Genomic DNA, 16,993 nt, shown 5'->3' with positions numbered 1-16,993 from the left:
GTAAACTGACCCACAATTAATAACATCTACCATGCAGGGTTGTTGTAGGGATCATATGAGATGGTGTAAGTGATAGCATGTTGCAAACTGGAATGTGCTTCCCAGATACTGGTTATTGTATTTATGGGTTAAAGCTGGCTTTGGTAGAATGGCTGAGCTGGTAGTATAAATGCTATTTATGTCAATGATTCTGTGACGAAGTAATTATAGAAGTAATCACTGGTGTGCACTGGATAGACACAGTGCTTGTGGCTCATGGTTCCTTAACATGTAACATGCTATTTCTCATACCGAATCTACATATTACTTGGCTCTGACCTTCATATTCTGCCCAGATCTTGTCAGCTCTGTCCTCCCCTCCAGCAGCTGAAGCCTGTTCTAGTTCCTCTTGATATGGCTGGGATTTGCTCTGCACAGGACAGACTGCTGGTACATGAGGCTGCCAACTGGCTGGCTAAACGATTACGCTGTATGGACACTTGTACGGGAATGTCCACATGTCATTATTCATAATAGTAAAAAAGATGGAAACAACCCAGATGTCTATCAACTGATGAATGGATAAATAGAATGTGGTATATCCATACAATGGAATATTCTTCAGCCATATAAAGGAATGAAGTACTGATACATGTGACAGCATGAAGAGCCTAAAAATATTATGCTGTGTAATATGCCAGATAAAAAAGGGCAAATAATGTTTGATTCTGTTTATATGAATTGTCCAGAATAGCCAAATCCATAGAAATGGAGAGTAGATTAGTGATTGCCAGGGGCTGGAGAGAGGGGGGAAATGGGGCATGACTACTAATGGATAAGAGATTTGGGGCAGGGGTGGCTAATGAAGATTCTGAAACTTGATGGTGGTATTGTATGCATAATTCTGTAAATATACTAAAAACAATGAATTGTACTTTTAAAGGCTGAATTTTACGATGTGTGAATTATCTCTCCTAATGGTGTTATTAAAAAGGGAAGATGAAGCCAACATATCCTTTTACCGCTTGGCATACCATTTGTACTTACTAGGAATTAGCTCTGAAATGGTGTTAGTTCACTAGTCCTTGCCTCATTCTTAGAGCATCCATCTACTTCTGTGATTCTCATGTACTTCATTGCTAAACCTGAATCAGAATAGGTTAATACATGGAGTGGCTAGAGGAAAGTACCTGAAACTGTTGAGCTGTGTTCCAGTAGCCTAGATTCTTGAAGATGATTGTGTAAAGATACAACGTTTACAATGCCACTTTGTGATTGTGAGAACCTTGTATCTGATGCTCCTTGTATCCAGGGTATGGACAGACAAGTAAAAAATAAGGATAAAAATAAATAAATAATATGAGGGGAAAAGAGTAGAATAAATTGGGTAGATGGAAACACTAGTGGTCAATGAGAGGAAGGGGTAAGGTGTATGGTATATATGAATCTTTTCTTTTTTCTTTTTATTTCTTTTTCTGGAGTGATGCAAATGTTCTAAAAAATGATCATGGTGATGGTTACACAACTCTGTGATGATATTGTGAGCCACTGATTGTGCACCATGTATAGAAAGTATGTGTGAAGATTTTTCTCAATAAAAAAATTAAAAAAAGAATAGGTTAATACAATTGTATTTTGTCCATTAGCAACAACAGTTTGCTATATTTTCTGGATGAAATATTCACTATTAACCTGCTCAGAATATTTCAACTCATATCTAAGCATTCTGATATATTGATTATATTTGGGAAATTTAGGCTTTTGTTTGTAACAATTCAAGATCAATAGAAAAATTAACTGTCATTCAGAGGGTAATACTCTACACTTAGATATAAAGGTGAAAATATCTGGAATAATTAAGGGATTGATACATAATAGTGTTTGCATAAAACAACCTAGTTTTTACTTTTTTATTGTGGTAACACACACACACACACACACACACACACACACATATATAGTGGTAATAGATCTATATATACAGAAACAGAAAACTTGTCATCTTAAATGAACAATTCAAAATCTCAACCTATTTTAAAGTATTTATGCTGTTCATTATAATTCTCTATAATAGCTACTTCACTCCCATTCCCCAAGTAGTGTCCCCTTTAAGAAACAAACATAAGATCAAATGGTGAAAAGAAACTTTCTCTACTTCTTAGTCCTTCAAGTTGATTTTTAAAATGAAATATTAAGTTTTCCCTCTTTTCCAAAACTATTTACCTACCAGGAGACTTGGGGGCAAAGTATAATTATGAGGAATTCATTCTTGACATGTTCCTGGAATCTCTCCTCCACTATTCAGCAACCCTTATTGCAACAACAGACAATATAATATCACAGTTTTTCTACTGAACAAATACAATTTGAGTTTGAAATGAATGATACCGCACATCATCAGGCATATCTGAGAAGGCTGTAACCTAGGCAATGAACCTGTTTATAACATACACTAGACTCCCAGTTTCTGTTATGGTCTTCAGAGGCTTGTTGCTAAATCCCTTTCTGCATTAAAAATACTAGCCACACTTTCTACTAATCTGACAGAGCAAAACAGTGGAGAATAAAAATTCTGCTTGGATATCATGTCTTCGCTTATATACGGCAGCCACACACAATGATGGTCAGTAATGACTGAAATATGGCACTAAATACAATCCCCTCCATGTGAATTGAATTAATTGATTTATTAGGTGTAAAATAGCCAGGTGGATTTAAGCTAATTAAGAATTTGATTGCTAATTGCCAACAAGGGGAAATTTAAAAATATGAGTAAGTTGAAGAAGGGGATATATTTGTAGAGCATACAAACTGCAAGCTGCATCTAGCAAGGAAAGCAATGATAGGAATATATTGCTATATATGTATATATAAAACATTATAAAACTATATTATCTGAGCAGTTAAAAAACAGCCCTTTCTCTCTGGCATCCACTAATGGTTCTGGTAGTATCATGTTCTCTTAGGAGACATCCATAAGAAAATCAGACAAGACAAAAAAGTAGAACATAAACAATTAAGAAGGAACTTCAAAAAAGATAGACATAATGAATTACAAAATAGTAATAAACTAGAGTGACCTGCTCCAATATAGGAATGAAATAATATTCCATGGTTTCTTACTTTGTCCATCTATTCATCCATGCTGTACATCATCCACTTACTGATCTATCTAATCATTATTCAAAGGTTGTTGAATATTTTTGTACACACTTATATCTTACTTCTTTACTTGATATTATATTTGAATGTCAGCATTTTAATAAAATCATACAATAGATATTTTCTTCAAACATTTATTTAGAACACATTATGTGCTATGCAATGGGCTAGGCACTTTACATGGATAATCACCTTTAATCTTAGCAAACAACTACAGATGAAAACACTGAAGCTTAAACACATTAAATAACTTGCCCAAGGAAATAAATCTGGTAAGTGGTTAGAACTGGTATTCACTCACATGCTGTTTCCAGAGTTCTTGTCCTTATCATTTACTTATACTGCCTTCCCATAAATCTTTTTAATGGCGAAGTAATATTCATTTTCTAGGTATACCTTAATTCATGTAATTAGCCCCTCATTTTTTGACATGTAGTTTGCCTCCAATATTTTTTTTGCTATTGAATAAATATTGGTGTACTGAACATATTTGTTTCTTAATTTGTTCAATTCTCTACTGGGCATTTGTACATCATTTTTGGAGACATGTCTATTCAGATCATTGACTCATTTTTAATTTGGGTTGTTTTGGATTGTTTGTCTTTCTATTTTTGAGCTTAAGTGTTTGTATTAGTTAGGGTTCTCTAGAGAAATAGAATCAACAGGGAACACTCACAAATATAAAATTTATAAAAGTGTCTCACGTGACCGCGGGAATGCAGAGTCCAAAATCTACAGGGCAGGCTGTGAAGCTGATGATTCCAATGGAGAGTCTGGACAAACTCCACAGGAGAGGCTCGCTGGTCAAAGCAGGAAGAGAACATGTCTCTTCTGAATCCTCCTTAAACGGCTTGCAGTGATTAGATTAAGCATCACTCATTGCAGAAGACACTCCCCTTGGCTGATTACAAATGGAATCAGCTGTGGATGCAACTGACATGATCATGATTTAATTCTATGAAATGTCCCATCCTAACAGACAGGACAGCACTTGTTTAACCAGGCAAACAGATACCACCACTTGGCCAAGTTGACACATGAACCTGACCATGACAGAATTCTCTGTATATTCTAGATACAAATCCATTATCAGGTATATGATTTGCAAATGTTTCCTCATTCTGTGGGTTGTATTTTCTTTTCTTGAAGATGTGCTTACAAGCAGAAAATTTTTTAATTTTGATGAAGTCCATTTTCTTTTCTTTTGTTACCTGTGCTTTTAGTGTCATGTCTAAGAAACCATTGCCTTATCCAAAGTCATAAAGATTTATTCCTACGTTTTCTTCTAAGAATTTTATGGTTTTAGTTATTATTACATTTAGGTCTTTGACTTACTTTGAGATATTTTTGTATATGGTATGACACGGGTCCCTGTCATCTACGAATAGTGATAATTTGACTTCTTATGGTCCTTTCTAATCTGGATGCCTTTTATTTAATTTTCATACCTAATTGCCCTGGCTTGAGCCTCAAATAAGTTGTTAAATAAAAGGGTTGAGGGCAGACATCCTTGTCTTGTCCCTCATTTTAGGCCAAAAGCAATCCAGTATTTTGCCACTTATTATGATTTTAGCTGTGAGTTTTTCATACATGTCCTTTTTCAGTTTAAGGAAGTTCCTTTCTATTCCTGATCTGTTGAGTGTTTTTATCATAAAAAGATGTTGGATTTTATTCAAAATTTTTTTGCATCTACTAAGGTGATCAGGCAGTTTTGTTTTTCATTCTGTTGATATGGTGTACTATATTAATTGTATTTGGATATTACACTAACCTTGAATACCTGGGATAATACCACCTAATCATGTGTATACTTATTTTTATAAAATTGCTGGACTTAATTTGCTAGCATTTTGTTGAGAATTTTTATATCTATATTCATAAGAGTATTGACTTGTAGTTTTCTTGTGATGTCTTTGTCTAGTTTTGGTATCAGAATAATCCTTCATAGAATTAGTTGGAAAGTGTTCCCTCCTCTTCTTTTTTTTGGATGAGTTTGTGAATAATTGATATCAAGTCTTCTTTAAATGTTTGGTAGAATTTACCTGTGAAGCTGTCTGATTCTTTCTTTTTTTTTCCTTTATTATTATTTTTTGTATAGCTGTGCATTTATCATCACAATCATTTTTTTTCTTTTCTGTGAAAAATAACATGTACAAAAAAGAATAAACTTCAAACCACATTGCAACAATTAGTTGTAGAACAGATTTAAGGGTTTGATATAGGTTACAATTCCACGATTTTAGTTTTTTACTTCTAGCTGCTCTAAATTACTAGAGACTAAAAGAAATACCAATATAATGATTCAGCAGTCACACTCATTTGTTAAACCCTGCATTCTCTGTATAATTCCACCATCATCTTTGATCATTCTCCCATTCTTTGGGGGGGGTATTTGGGCTATCCTATTCTAAATTTTCATGTTGAAAGGGGCTTTCAATAATATGGGATAGGGGGATGAAATTAGGTGGTGTTCTGGAGAGTCTGGCCCCTCTGCATTTCAGGACTTATCTGGTCCTGGGACCCATCTGGAGGTTATAGGTTTCTAGAAAGTTATCCTAGTTCATGGAAGCTTTGTAGAATTTTATATAATGCCCTAGGTGTTCTTTAGGATTGGCTGGAATGGCTTTGGTTGGGGTTTGGCACATTATGGTTGGTAGCAACCTAACTGAAGCTTGCGTAAGAGTGACTTCCAGAGTAGCCTCTCAACTTTGTGTGAACTCTCTCAGCCACTGATACCTTATATGTTACATTTCTTTCCCCCTTTTGGTCAGGATGGCATTGTTGATCCCACAGCACCAGGGCCAGGCTTATGCCTGGGAGTCATCTCCCATACTGCCAGGTAGACTTTCACCTCTGGATGTCATGTTCCACATAGTGGGGAGGGCAATAGTTTCACTTACAGAGTTGGGCTTAAACAGAGAGAGGCCTCATCTGAGCAACAAAAGAAGTCCTCTGGAAGTAAATCTTATTCATACCTATAAGTAGGTTAAGCATCTCTGCTATAGGCATAAGCTTCACAAGAGCAAGTTTTGAGATCAAGGTTTTGACCTTGATTTGGGTGTCCTTAATGTTTGTCACAATATCAGGGGTTTCCCTAGTGATAAAGTTTAATATTTTCACATTTTTTCCTCACATCCCTCAAGGGACTTTGCCAATACTTTTTGATTATGTGCTTAATATACTCCGGGATATATCTAGGCTTTACATTAAGCTATACAGGATTGAAGGCCCTCAGTTTTATTCTGGGCTCCCTGTGTTTGGATTGTTTAAATGACCTATCCAGACAGGCTGAGTTAGATTATATGCTACAGGAAATTTAGTTTCAGGACAAAATAAACCTTTCTGCCTTTGCTCTCAAGGAGTAGATGAGGTTCTAAAATACAGACAATATCTTCTGTATTCTGAATTACCTTAATTCTGACTGGATTGACTTCATTCTTATCTCTAAATACCAAAATATACATGTATAAAACAGCCTCTGAAAGTCCAGAAATAATAATTACTGCTCCAGACTAAATGTAACTGCTATAAGATCTTACAATCTATGTCCCTGTTTTCTTATAAATATTTTAAAAATGAGGCCAAACTATATTTGCTCTTTTGTTTCTGGCTAATTTTGCATCATCAAATGTCTCACAGGTTCATTCACAGTGTTGCATGCCTCACAACGTCATTCCTTTTTGGAGCAGTACAATATGAGATTATATGTATACACCATCGTTCACCAATCTACTTCTCAGTCAGAGCATCCTTCATCCACCTCCATTCGTTGGACATCATGTATAATGTCCAGAGTCAGCAGTCCATCAACACTCTCAATTTTAGATTTAATTGTTCTGAAGAGAAAGATAACCAAGAAACACACCCTCACCAAATAGAATATCCAAACCTCCCCTTAACTCTTGTCCCTTCTTCCATTATTTACCCCTGGTGTTGCTGTGGTACTATTGATGTTCTCCTGTTAAACATAACCCATAGCATGCGATAGTAGTTTTCTTCCTATACCCCAAACTTATACACTATTTGTACAAGATTCATACCTTAGCAGTATCATGCAAGAACTTATTTATATCTGTAGTGCTAATCAATAGGACTCATGGGTCTATGCAACCCATTTCCATCATGCCCACCATCAGTATGGTAATATGACTTATAGACCCACTTGTGAATTACTTTTACTTCTATCTATCCCCTTACATTTGAGTTCAATCTCATTAGCTAACCATTTACCCATCTCTAGCTTTCATGTATCTCTAGGTCCTCTATATTCTGTTTTATAAGCCTCTGATTTTCCTTTACCATGGTCATAAAAGTGGAATCATAAAGTATCTATCCTTTTGTGCCTGGCTTATTTCATGTAGCATTATGTGCTCAAGAGTCATCCATTTTGTCATGTGCTTTAGGATGTCATTTTGCCTTACTGTTGGATAATATTCCATCATATATATACATATGCTACAGTTTGTTAATCCACCCATCTGTTGATGAGCACTTGGCCTGTTTCCATCTTTTGATGATTGTGCATAATGCTGCTATGAACATCAGTGTGTAAATGAGCTGTCACTGCTTTCAGGTCATTTGGGTATATGCTGAGTAATGGTATTGCCAGGTCATAGGGCAACTTCATATTTAGTTTCATAAGGAACCACCAAACTGTCTTCCGTAGTGGCTATTCCATTATGTATTCCCACCAGCAGTGCATAAGTGTCCCAATTTCTCTACATCCTCCTCAACACTGGTAGTTTCCTGTTTATTTAATAGCAGCCTTTCTTATAGTTGTTAGGTGGTATCTCTATGTCTTGATCTGCATTTCCGTTACTGCTAATGAAGATGAGCATTTCTTTATGTGCATTTTAGCCATCTTTATTTGCTCTTCAGAAAAAATGCCTATTCATATCTTTAGCCCATTCTATAATTGGGTTGTTTGTTTTTTGGTTGTTGAGTTGTATGATTTATTCATCTAGACAGGATATCAAACCTTTATCCCATGTGTGATTTCCAAGTATTTTCTCCCATGGAGTTGACTTCTCTTCACCTTTTAGACAAAGTCTTTTGAAGCACAGAGCATTTGATTTTAAGGAGTTCCCATTTTTCTATTGTTTTTTTTTTTTTTGCTTGTGTTTTGAGTGTTAAGTCTAGGAAGCTACCTTCTGTTACTAGGTCTTGAAGATGATTCCCTACGTTTTCTTCTAGGATCTTTATGGTACTGGTTCTTACATTTAGGTGTCTGATCCACTTTGAATTAATTTTTGTATAGGGTGTAAGGTAAGGGTCCTCTTTCATTCTTCTGACTATTGATATCCAGTTCTCCCATGCCCATTTATTAAAAAGACTGTTTTGTCCCAGTTCAGTGGATTTGGGGACCTTGTCAAAAATCAGTTGACCATAGATTTGATGGCCGATTTCTGCACTCTCAATTTGATTGCATTGGTCAACATTTCTTTTGTAAAACAGTTCCATGCTGTTTTGACCACTGTGGCTTTATAAAAAGTTTAAAAATCAGGAAGTGTTAATCCTCCCACTTCATTCTTCTTTTTTATGTTGCTTTTAGCGATTTAGGTTCTCTTTACCTTCCAAATGAACTTGGTAGTTAGCTTTCCAAGTCTTCAAAGAGGTTGTTGGAATTTTGATTGGTACTGCATTGAACCTTAGATAAATTTGGGTAGAATTGACATCTTTTAAAATTTTTATTTAGAAAAATTTTTTATTGTATAGTATAACGTATATACAAAGCAAAGAAATAAGAAAGCAATAATTTTCAAAGCACTCTTCAAAAAGTGGTTACAGGATAGACCCCAGAGTTTGTCATGGGCTACCGTATGATCCTCTCATATTTGTTCTTCTAGCTGCTCCAGAATATAGGAGGTTAGAGGGCTTAAACACTTTTTTATCATCACAATTGACTTTTTTTTCTGAACAATAACATACATACATAAAGCTATAAATTTCCAAGCACCGCATCACAATTAGTTGTAGAACATATTTCAGACTTTCACATGGGTTACAATTTCACAATTTTAGGTGTTTACTTCTAGCTGCTCTAAAATACTGGGGACTAAAAGAGATATCAATTTAATGATTCAGCATTCATATTCATTTGTTGAGTCCTATCTTCTATGTATAATTCCACCATCGCCTTCAATCTTTCCATACCTCTCTTTGGGGTTTGGGCTATGGCAATTCTAAACTTTTGATATTGGAAGGGTCTGTCACTAATAGGGGGTAGGGAGAAGGAACTATCTTATGCTCTAAAGAGGCTGGGCTAGGTTTCAGGGCTTATCTGGACCAGGGACCCATCTGGAGGTTGTACGTTTCTGGAAAGCTATAGTGCCTGGAATTCCTTTTGGAATCTTATAAATTGCCCTAGGTGTTCTTTAGGATTGGCTTGAATGATTCTAGTTGGGTGTTGGCTGGTTATGATAGGTAGCAAGGTCTACCTGAAGATTGCATAAGAGCAACCTCCAGAATAGCCTCTTGACTCTATTTGAATTCTCTCTGCCACTGCTACTTTATTAATTACACTTCTTTTCCCCATTTGGTCATGATGTAATTGTTGATCCCATGGTACCAGGTCTGGATTCATCCCTGGGAGTCCTCTCCCACATCGCCAGGTAGACTTTCACCCCTGGATGTCATGTCCCACGTAGCAGGGAGGGCAAAGATTTCACTTGCAGAGTTGGGCTTAGAGAGCCTGAGGCCACATCTAAGCAACAATAGAGGTCCTCCAGAAGTAACTCTTAGGCATGCCTATATGTAGACTAAGCTTCTATGCTACCTACATGAGATTTTCAAGAGTAAACCTCATAATTGAGAGCATGGCCTATTGATTTTGATGTCCCTAAAGTTTGACACAGTATCAGGAGATTCCCTGACGGTAAGGTTCAATAGTTCCATAGTCTTTCTCCCCTTAGAATTGACATCTTAACTACATTTAGTCTTTCTATCCATGAGCATGGAATATCTTTCCACCTATGTAGATCTTCTTTGATTTCTTTTAGCAATGTTACATAATTTTCTATGTACAGTCTTTTATATCCCTACTTAAGTTCATTACTAGATACTTGATTCTTTTAGTTGCTATTTTGAATGGAATTTTTTCCTTAATTGGCTCCTCAGTTATGTCATTGCCTATGTATAGAAATCTCACTAATTTTTGCACATTACTTTTATATCCTGCCACCTTGATGTATTTGTTTATTTGCTCAAGTAACTTCATTGTAGATTTCTCAGGATTTTCCAAGTATAGTATCATGTCATCTGCAAATAATGAAAGCTTTATTTCTTCCTTTCCAATTTGGGTGCCTTTTATTTCTTTCTTTTTTTTTTTTTTTGCCTGATTGCTCTAGCTAGAGCTTTTAGTACAATTTTGAATAGTGGTGACAGAGGGCATCCTTGTCTTGTTCCCAATCTTAGGGGGAAAGCTTTCAGTCTCTCTGCATTGAATATGATACTGGCTAAGGGTTTTTCATATATGCCCTTTATCATATTGAGGAAGTTACCTTTGATTCTTACCTTCTGAAGTACTTTTATCAGAAAAGGATGTTGAAATTTTGTCCAGTGCTTTTTCAGCATCAATCAATATGGTCATGTGATTTTTCCCTTTCGATTTGTTAATGTGCTGTATTGCAATAATTGATTTTCTTGCGTTGAACCATCCTTGTGGTCCTGGTATAAACGCAACTTGGTTGTGGTGTATAAATCTTTTAATGTTTTGTTACATTCGACTTGCTAATATTTTGTTTAGAATTTTGGTATCTGTGTCAATTAGGGAGATTAGCCTGTAGTTTTTCTTTCTTATAGCATCTTTACTCAGCTTTGGTATTAAAATGATGTTAGCTTCATAAAATGAGTTAGGTAGTGCTCCTTTTTCCTCATTTTTCTTGAATTGAGGATTAATGTTCTTTTTGAAATATTTGATAAAATTCCCCTGTGATGCCATCTGGCCCTGGGCTTTTCTTTGTAGGAAGGTTTTGTCTGTTTGTTTGTTTTGGGGAGACGTGCATAGACCAGGAATCAAACCTGGGTCTCCTGCATGGCAGGTGAGAATTCTACCACTGAACTACCCATGCACCCCCTGTAGGAAGGTTTTTGATGACTAGTTGAATCTCTTTACTTGTGATTGGTTTGTTGAGATCTTTTATTTCTTCTTGAGTTAGTGTGGCTTCTTTGTGTGTTTCTAGGAAATTCTCCATTTCATCTAAGTCGTCTAGTTTGTTGGCATATAGTTGCTCCTGCTATCCTATTATGATTTTTAAAAATTTTTCTTCAAGGTCTGTGGTAATGACCCCCTCTCATATCTGATTTTGTTTATTTGTATCCTCTCTTTTTTCCCTTCATCAGCCTTGCTAGTGGTCCATCAATTTTATTGATTTGCTCAAAGAACCCACTTTTGGTTTTATTGATTAAATTCTATTGTTCTTTTGTTCTCCCATTCATTTAACATTTATTTAAGCTTTGTTATTTCTCTTCTTGTGTTTGTTTTGGGGTTAGTTTGCTGTTCTTTCTCAAGTTCCTGCAGGTGAACAGTTAAGTCCTTGAATTTTGCTCTTTTTTCTTTTTTTTTTTTAATATAGGCATTTAAGGCAACAAATTTTCTTCTCAGCACAACCTTTGTCACATCCCACAAGTTCTGATATGTTATGTTTTTGTTCTCATTCATCTCCAGATAGCTAGTGATTTCTCTAGTAATTTCTTCTTTGACCTACTGGTTGTTTAAGAGTGTGTTATGTAATCTCCATATATTTGTGAAAATGCTCATTCTTTGGTGTTTTTGATTTCCAGCTTCATTTCATTGTTATTAGAGAAAATGCTTTAAATAATTTTAATGTTTCAAATTTATAAAGACCTGCTTTATGCCTCAGCATATGATCTATCCTAGAGAATGTTCTATGAGCACTAAAGAAGAATGTATATCCTGGCATTTTGGGGTGTAATTCCGTTTATACGTCTGTTGGGTCTAATGCATTTATCAAATTGCAAAATGTTTAAATCTTCTATTTCCTTGTTGAGCCTCTGTCTGATTGTTCCATCTATAGAGGAGAGCTGTGAATTGAAGTCTCCTACTATTATTGTTGTAATGTCTATAGCTCCCTTCAGTTTTGCCAATGCTTGTTTTATGCCTATTTTGTCTGCTATTAGTTTAGCTACTCCTGTTTTCTTTGGTTCAGGAACTTCTTTTTCCGTCCTTTCACTTTCAATCTAGTTGTATCTTTGTGTCTAAGATGTATCTCTTTTAAGCAGCATATAGATGGATCATAATTTTTTTTACCCATTCTGCCATCTGTATCTTTTAATTGGTAAGTTTAGTCAATTAACATTCAAAGTTATTATTGTAAAGGTATTTCTTGAATCCACCATATTATCCTTTGGATTTTATTTGTCAGATCTATATGTTGTTTTCCCTCTTTCTCTTTTTATCTTTTAAGTTACCCTTACTGGTACTCTGCAGTCCTGTGCCCTCCTCCAGACCTCCCATTCCTGTCTTTTTTTCCGGCTGGCAGAACACTCTATTTCGTATAGGGCCAGTCTCTTGTTGACAGATTCTCTCTGAGTTTGTTTGTGAAAATTTTAATCGCTCCCTCAGGTTTGAAGGATGATTTGGCTGGGTACAGAATTCTTGGCTTTCTCTTTCAGGATCTTAAATATATCATACAGCTGCTTTCTTGCCTCTGTAGTGCCAGTTGAGTAGTCTGAACTCAGTAATGTGGTTTCCCTTTTATATAGTAGATTGTTTTTCTCTTGCCTTTTTCAGGATTTTCTGCTTCTTTTCAACATTTGACAGACCGATTAGTGTGTGTCTTTGGGAAGGCCTATTTGGATTTATCCTATTTGGAGTCTGTTGGGCTTCTTTGATTTGCATATTTATGTCTTTCATAAGGATTGGGAGGTTTCCTCCCATTATATCCTCAACTAATCTTCCTTGCCTTTTACTTTTCTCTTCTTTTTATGGGACACCAGTGATTCTTATATTTATGTGCTTTGTTTTTTCCATAATTTCCCTGAGATCCAATTCAAATTTTTCCTTTTTTTTTTTTTGCCATTCACTCTTTTGTGTATTTGAAATCAGTAGTCCTGTCGGCTAGTTTTCTTATTATTTCTTCTGCCTCTTCAATTCTGCTGTTGTGTGTCTCTAGTATATTTTTAACTTGGCTACCACATCTTTAATATCTGTGATATCTGCTATTTTCTATTTATTCTTTCAAATTCTTCTTTATATTCTTCTAGTGTCTTCCCGATCTCTTTTATATCATTAGCCAACCCATTGATTTTATTTAGTAGAGTCACATGAACATCTTTGATTAGTTGTTCCAAAGTCTGTTTCTCCTCAGATGTTTTAAATTGGTCATTAGACAGGGTTGTATCTGTCTGCATCTCGATATGCTTAGTGATCTTCTGGTGCCTTCACGGCATGTAAATATCTTGCTGGGCTTACTTTGGAAGTTGATTTCCTTCAGTAGTCTAAAGCTTTGTATTTTCAGGATGGATGTGGAGCAAGATATGGGACATGGGGCAGGGCACAAAATTACAGTGAGAGGCTGTGGCACAAGAATAAGCGTGGGTCGGGGATGCTTTGCTGGGGTTGTGGAGGTGCAGTGCTGGGGCCGTTGGGGTGGGGTGCAGCTCAGGCAGGCCTTGGAGTGCAAGAGTTGGCTGCGTCATGGAGGACACAGAGGTATGTGTGGCAGGGAGCTTGATGGGGGGCTGCACATATGCATGGGTCTGGTGCACAGGGAGGATGTAGGTGGGCGCATGGAGTGTGGGGGTTGTGGGTATCAGGGAGTGGGGTTCAGGGCCCAGGGAAGGTAGTGCATAGGTGTGTCCAAGGGGAGCAATCCAGGGAGGCTGAGATGTGGATGGTGAGTGTGTAGGGGTTGGGCACAGGTTGAAGGGCTTGCGGGATGTGGGTCAGGGTTGGTATAATGGGGGGAGGGAGCCCTGGCATGGGGAAGCCCTGTATGGGCAGGGGTGCATGTGTGTGCAGTGTGGGATCTATGTAGCATATATGTGTACATGAGCACCTGCCAGGTGTGGGAGCAGGGTGTTTGTGCCAGAGGATGGGGCAACATGTGCACATGTGTGGGGCAGGTAGTTGGGGTGCAGGTGTCAGGAGGTTGGTACATGGATGCATGGGGGCCCAGCTGGGAGGATAGGGCTTTGCGCTTGTATGGGTCTGGGGGTGGGGCAGGGTTCTGGTGTGCGCATCCACAGAGTGCAGGGACAGCAGGGTAGGGTTATGCCTGCGTGGGCTCAGGGTGGTTGTGGCCCGGATGTGTAGGTCAGTGCTTGCCCAGAGATGGGGGGCATAGCAGGGGGTTCTGCATATGCTTGTGTGGCTCTGGGGTGCCAGAGAGTGATATATGCATGTGCAGAGCTCAGGGTGGGCAGGGCGAGGTTGCATGACTCTATGGACTGGGGGTGGGTATCGGGTGTGGCCTGGGATTGAAGGTGAGGGCCAGGTGACCACCTGCAGGGGGTAGGGAAGGGGAGGTGGTGGTAGAGGGGCTGGCAGCGGGTACGCAGATCTTGGGAGGAGCAGGGTGAGAGTGTGCGCTTGGATGGGAGAGATGGGGCAGGTTTGTATGCATGCGCGGGGCGGGGTTGTGAGGTGGGTATGCATAGGGGGAGGACCGGGTAGGGGCTCTTGGAGCATGTTGGGGGGCAGATAATAGTGTTCAGGTGCGTGAAGTATGGGAAGAGTTGCGGGTTGTGAGGTGGAGGCAGCGTGCTTGAGGGTAGCGTGTTCAAGTAATGCAGCTTGGCTTACTTCCTTGTCCCCTTCTCCCTGCTCTTGAGAGCTCTGGGCTTCTGTTTTCTAAGGGGTGCATTAGGCTCTTTGCACTAGCTGGACAGTCTCTGGTTCTCTGCATCTCAATTCTTCAGCTCTTGCAACAGAGCCTCCCTGTGTGGTGTAGAAGACCCTTCCAGGTCACATATACCCTGGAATCGCTGTCACAGTTGTTTTTCTGTCACTTGTTCCTTGGAGCAGGAGTGATCTCGACCTAACCTATTCCAACATCTTCCTGGAGCGTATCTGATTGTTTCTTTAGATTTCTGGAAGTAGAATTAGTGGCTCAGAAGTAAAAATAATTCCAAAACTCTTTGTGCATATTGCTTAATTGCTTTCCTGTGAGGGTGCATCAATTCAGACCTCCACTAGTCGTACATCAACTAGCACAAAGTTTTCGTCAGTTGGTTCTTCTCACTAAATATATGTTGAATGAAATTTCCTTGCTGATTGGTGTGCTAGTTTTAAACTGTGGTGTACCCCATAAAAGCCATGTTCTTTAATCCCAATTCAATATTGTTAGGTGGGATGTTTTTTATTAATATGTTTCCATGGAGATGTGTCTCCACTATTCAAGTGGGGTTGCTTACTGGAGTCCTAGAAGGAGCAATTTTGGAAAAAAGCTTCAGAGCTAACAGAAGCAACAGAACCAACACAAGACCCAGAGGCTTGAAGATGCAGAAAGAAAATGCCACTGGGGAAACTTTTTGAAACCAGAAGCCAAATACTGCAGTAGATGCCAGCCACATACCTTGCCAGCTGACAGAGGTGTTCTGGACCCATTAGCTTTTCTTGAGTCAAAGTATCTTTCTTGGGATGCCTTCGTTCAGACATTTTTATGGCCTGAGAACCATAAATCTGTAACTTATTAAATTCCCTTTTTAAAAGCCTTTCCATTTTTGATATATTGCATTCCTGTAGCGTTAGCAAACCAATACAATTGTTTTTTCTCAACCCTAAAAAACAACATTCACTAGTTTTTTAATCAAATAATGTTTTAAGTCCTAGAATTGAATTTTAATTTTTTTAAATGGAAGATTGTGTCTCTTGTTTTCAGTAACTAAGATTGTGTGAGTTTGCTATCTTGATTTCAGCACAATCTCAACTACAGTGAACCTTAAAAGAGTTAGGTCCAGAATAGTTTAGTGTTCAATGAAAAATAATAGTGGCCTAAGTCTGCCTCATGCTTTTATACTTTAAAGAGTCTTCTGACCTAGAGTATATTTTTCTTAGGAAGGAAGTGTAGGAAGCATTTATATGATATGCTAAATATGAATCAGGTCACAATCTAGCTCAGTTTGTTCTGCTGTTGCCATTAAAAAAAATGTGACGAATTATCTATGGCTTCCATAATTATGAATGTTAATGTAAAATACTTGACAGATTCTTATATCATGCTTATCATGTATATGAGATTTTATATTTTCATCACAACCATTTATGATTATTCTGTAGATATTACCCATACTGATGAATTTTAGTACCTACTAATATATTTTAATGTTTGCTTAAGAATTTGCTAACCAGCCAAGATACTTCAGAGAAATATAAAATGTGAACCTTGGTTGTAGAATGTAACCAATCTGATTGAGTGTCTTGCCTATTAACTTGAGAGTTCTCATTTTCCTCTTGAAGCACTCTCTTCTCCAAGGCAGGCGTCTCTTAACACAATGTTTTGGAACTTTTTACCCATTGTTCACTTAAACACCAAGTCCATTCTAGACCTGCTCCAGTGTTTTCCTTTGCTCATCCTTGTTTTTTTTTAATATTGGGAAAAACAATCAATAAGGTAAGATGTTCCATACAGTTTCATTCCAGGGGATGTTTAGAAAACCAGTTAAACATATTCTTTAATCACTTTGGTTGCAGAAGATTATATGATTTAAAATGGCATTCCAGGTACTAGTCATTTTAAGTCTTGCTTCATTACATTTGAACATCTTATTTTTCTTCTATTTTATTGCCTTTCACTTTGGTAGTTGTCTATAGCTCTGCTGGTCTCACTATTTTTTTCATTTAAGAGATCATTGGGTTTGCACATGATTATATCTTTAGTGTCACCATCTT

The sequence above is a fragment of the Tamandua tetradactyla genome, chromosome 2 (genome assembly GCF_023851605.1).
Source record: "Tamandua tetradactyla isolate mTamTet1 chromosome 2, mTamTet1.pri, whole genome shotgun sequence".
NCBI lineage: Eukaryota > Metazoa > Chordata > Mammalia > Pilosa > Myrmecophagidae > Tamandua > Tamandua tetradactyla.
This window is presented reverse-complemented; position numbering follows the sequence as displayed.